The following is a 5,216-nucleotide window of genomic DNA, read 5'->3' as shown; positions in this document are numbered from 1 at the left end:
CAAATCGGCCAAAGTGACTTCAGACTCAGTTTTATAAAACTGAGCGTGAAACAACTGTTCCAATTGTTGCCATGTTTGAACAGAGTTCGCTGGCAAGTTGATGAACCAGGAGAAAGCTACTCCTATTAACGAACTTGAGAAAAGTCTCATTTTATGGTAATCGGTTACATCACCACTTTGCAATGTGAATCGCCCTATGTGTTCTAGAGTAGACACCTCTCCTAAACCAGTAAACAGTGAGAATTCTGGCACTTTGTATCCTCTAGGCCATGGATATGCTTGATCTACCCAATCAGGATATGGCTTTGTATACATCGGCCTAATGACGGGACGCACCCCAAAAGCCATCTGATCCTGTACGATTTCCATAATCTGGTTCCTCAACATGACGTTGGGGTCATATGGAATTCCTATAGGTTGGTTAACCGGTTGGTTTGCATGAGGCCTGATATTTGGTCCTTGATTGGCAACAAAATTACCATGATTAGGACCATTACCATTAGCCTGAACATCTACTCCCTCGTTACCACGTGGAATATTCTGTCCATTGTTTAGGACATTATCTCTCACGTTTGGATTACCCCCTAAGTTAGGCATACCACTACCATTGCTTTGATTTGGTACTGTAGTACCCCCTTGGTTTGAAGTAGAGGGACCAGAAAGTAGTTCTACCCCTTGACTCGGATTTGGGACCGAATGATTATGTCCTACAATTGTCCTAGTTTGAAAGTGGCTTGTAAGAGGTATAGCCGGTTGACATATTTGGCCCACTAACTTGTTCATTGTTTCATTCAACGTCTTTAGTTGTTTGGCCATGTTGTCATAGTGTACATTCCCATTTTGTGTAAATCTTTCCATATTATGAATACTTCGAAGATTTACCTGTTCAACGACGTCTTGCGTGAGTTCTCCGAGTAATGCACGCATGGTTCGAGGACTCAACTCCGTCATTGGTTCGTAACGACTGTTACTGCTCTGATTTTGTCCATCTGTTCGTGGAGAGGCATGCTGTTCCTCATATCGCTCGATTACAGACTGGATTCCTCCCTGACTTGCTGCTTCCTTATCGGATCTCTGAGGCATATTGTTTCCCCCTTTTGTACTTTCAACACCTAACACCACTATCCCACCGGGCGTGCCAAATTGTTTCGCGCGGGTTAGTCGCTAACAATTAAAAAGGGTCAGACGATTGTGTAAGGGACAAACCTCTTGAGACAAAGTCCCAAAAAGGGGTGTTCTTTTATTGGCGATGACTTTACAATTGGAAATGAAAAATAACGTGCCTCCAAGGGGCGCAAGCACACGAGTCACTGAAAGAAAAGTGTTTAAGTTTAAAAGCTAAGGAAATGAAAATTACATATTCTCTGTTCGAGAGTTTTTGGATTCGGTCCTTTGCTTCTATGTCATTTCTCCCTTTTATACTTCATAGACGATCTCTTTGTGATTAATTACTCTAAAAACTGCTTGATCGTCCTATAACTACCCACTTTCTTCGTAGTGGCCATTTTGTCATGAAAATTGCCTTTTAACTGCTGCCATTACCTTTCATCGTTCAACCGCTTTCGATTGAATTCCTTGAATCGTGGAACGTGATAGGGCTGCTTTAACAACTGCTTTGATAACAGCATTTCTTGATAACCACGACGCGTTATGTTTGTTGATACCTTGGGCGACTTGAAGGTTTGGGCGAGAATAGAGTAACAGCTCTGGGCGACCGTATGACACTCTATTAGTTCAGATTCTGGGCGACTTGCAAACTTGGGCGATGGCGTTACCGCATTTTTGGGCCCCCTTATTTGGGCCTTCACCTTGATTTGTTCGATTGGACTTCGTTCTTTGGGCTATCTGATTTGGGGATCCTCCAATTGGGCTTTACTTCTTGGGTTGTTCGATTTGGGCTGAATTTTTATGTGTCAACAGTAGATGAATAAGCTAGCTGGTCGAGATAGACATAAGAAATAGCACGTGACTTGCTTGTTGATAAATTTAGATTACATAAAAAATAAATAAATTACAATAACAACAAAAGGAGTCAAAGGACACAATGATTTACTATTACAACATACATCAAGAACAAAGAAGAGAACTTTTAAAAAAAAAAAATAATCTCGAAGTACTACTTCCATTACAACGCAGTTGAATCACACCATATTAACAAAAACTAAGAAATGCAATGGACTTTATTTTTTACTCTTTTTCTTTTTATATTGTTTGACATTGAACCATCTATATCCTGGTAAGCCAAACGGTCTTTGATTTGAGTACATAAGCAGGCTTTCTCTCATTGGGTTGCCTTCAAAAGAAGGAAAGCAAGATCGGGTATATCCAATCCGTTGCTTGCATATTGTGATTAAAGGCCTTTATTCTTGTTTTTGGTTTGTTATCTTCTTCATGGCACCAAAAATGTATAAAAATTAAAGTAATTCAATGAAATCAGTTATTAGTGCTTTGATGGATTATGTTGTATGTATATTGATTAGGGCTGGGCAAATCTCCCGACCCGAACCGAATCCGAACCGAACCCGACGGTTCTTGTCAAATTAAATACTCGAACGGGTATCTGAATTGAGAATCGACGGGTACGGTTCGGTTCTCGGTTCTAGTCCAAGAACCGAAGAACCGAATAAGAACCGAATCTTTCTAATTTTTTTTTATATTGAATAAATCAAATTATTTTAATTTTAGTTTTTTCTAAACAAATTAACAATTTCCAAATCCAAATTTTTGGCCCAATAATTTCTTTCATTTCTAATATTTTAATTTTTGGCCCAATTACCAATTTTATTGTTTCATTTCTTAGCCCAACAAGATCCAACCCACTAAGTAACCCTAAACACCTATACTAAAGTGCATAACGCTATCTTGACTCTCGCAGCCTCACTGACATTCCAAAACCTATACAATCGCTGATCGACGCTGTGACTTCCAATCGAAGTTGTGACCTTCGTCAACCGAAGTTTTGATCGTAGGGATTATTTGAACAAGGTAGTCTACTAGTCTCTGACATTTCAAAACCATTGAATATGTCATTAGTTGTATTTATATAATTGTTGTTATAAATGTTAAAAAATTTAATTATAGTACAGAACCGAACGGAACCAAACCGAACCGAACTGAACCAAACGGTTCCATAATTATATTTGGACCCGACGGTTCCATTTACTAAATACCCGAAAATTTTGATTCGGGTCGGTTCTATTCTAGAGAACCGAACCGACCCGCGCCCACCACTAATATTGATCAAGAAATGTGCTTTTCTAGTTAAGATTTGAAGTTGTTAATTTGAGTCCAGTCTCGCTACAGAGATTGGACCAAATTATAGGCTAAAAGTTGTCATCTTTTGTTTTTGATGCATAACCAGTTGCAACTTAATTTGAGTTATGGCTAATAATAATATCAATATATAAATGAAAGGGGAAATCCGTTTCAGGGTAACATAAAACAAGGATTATTTAAAAATTTGAAATTCAAAATATACATAATTCGGAATGCAATATTTAAGTAGTTATGACTTGGTTCATGTCTTCAATTTATGACACCGAATATGTATAAAAATTGAAATAATAATATTATTGTCTTCATGGCACCAAATATGTATAAAAATTAAAGTAATAATAATTCAAGGAAACCAAGAAATGTGCTTTTCTAGTTAAGATTTGAAGTTGTTAATTTGAGTCCAGCCCCACTGCACGGACAGGTCCAAATTATAGGCTAAAAACTGTCATTTTTTCCTTTGATTCATAACCAGTTGCAACTTAATTTGAGTTATGGCTAATAATAATATCAATATATAAATGAAGGGCGCAATCGGTTTTAGGTAACATAAAAAAGGATTATTTTAAATTTTGAAATTGAAAATATATATAATTCGGAATGCAATATTTAAGTAATCATGACTCGTTTCATGTCTTCAATTTATGACACCGAATATGTATAAAAATTGAAATAATAATAATATTGTCTTCATGGCACCAAATATGTATAAAAATTAAAGTAATCATAATTCAGTGAAATCAGTTATCAGTGCTTTGATGGATCATATCGTATGTATATTGACCAAGAAATGTGATTTTCTAGTTAAGATTTGAAGTTGTTAATTTGAGTCCAGTCCCACTACATGGACATATCCAAATTAAAGGCTAAAACCTGTCATTTTTTGTCTTTGATGCATAACCAGTTGCAAATTAAGTTTAGTTAGGGCTAATAATAATATCAATACATAAATGAAAGGGGAAATCCGTTTTAGGGTAACATAAAACAAGGATTATTTTAAAATTTGAAATTCAAAATATATAATTCGGAATGCAATATTTAAGTAATCATGACTCGGTTCATGTCTTCAATTTATGACACCAAATATGCATAAAAATTGAAAAAATAATAATATTATTGTCTTCATGGCACCAAATATGTATAAAAATTAAAGTAATAATAATTCAAGGAAATCAATCCTTTGATGGATTATATCGTATGTATATTGACCAAGAAATGTGCTTTTCTAGTTAAGATTTGAAGTTGTTAATTTGTGTCCAGCCCCGCTGCACGGATAGGTCCAAATTATAGGCTAAAAACTGTCATTTTTTTCTTTGATTCATAACCAGTTGCAACTTAATTTGAGTTATGGCTAATAATAATATAAATATATAAATGAAGGGGGCAATCAATTTTAGGTAACATAAAAAAGGATTATTTTAAAATTTGAAATTCAAAATATATATAATTCGGAATGCAATATTTAAGTAATCATGACTCCGTTCATGTCTTCAATTTATGACACCGAATATGTATAAAAATTGAAATAATAATAATATTGTCTTAATGGCACCAAATATGTATAAAAATTAAAGTAATCTTAATTCAGTGAAATCAATTATCAGTGCTTTGAATTACTTAAATATTGCTTTAAACCAAAATACCTTGGTCTCTACAACACAAAAACCCTAAATCAATCCAATTAAAGAATTTTCAGATTTAGCAATTTGTATACATAGCATATAAAGATTAAAAAAATAAAAAAGTGAGGCATGTACGACTTGCCACATGCCTGAATTAAATAGAAAACATGAGTCAACAACTTTTTGAGATCAAACAACTATCATTTTCTAGCTTATTCATAAAACCCACAATCAAGAATTTCCGAGGAAAAAAATAATAAAAAAAAAAGTTAGAAGAAGAAGAAGCAGCAGCAAACCTAATAATCAGTCAAAACCTGTTTC

General features: G+C 34.9%; 1 protein-coding gene across 1 annotated transcript in view; it reads right to left on the bottom strand.

Annotated features, from left to right (window-relative positions):
- LOC111409421 (inactive TPR repeat-containing thioredoxin TTL3-like) overlaps positions 1–5,216 on the bottom strand; it is a 22,339-nt gene that overhangs the window by 14,364 nt on the left and 2,759 nt on the right. The window lies entirely within an intron of this gene.

The sequence above is a fragment of the Olea europaea genome, chromosome 14, assembly GCF_002742605.1.
Source record: "Olea europaea var. sylvestris chromosome 14, O_europaea_v1, whole genome shotgun sequence".
Lineage (NCBI taxonomy): Eukaryota > Viridiplantae > Streptophyta > Magnoliopsida > Lamiales > Oleaceae > Olea > Olea europaea.
Note: the sequence above shows the minus strand (reverse complement) of the source record. Positions and strands in the feature narration are given on the sequence as shown.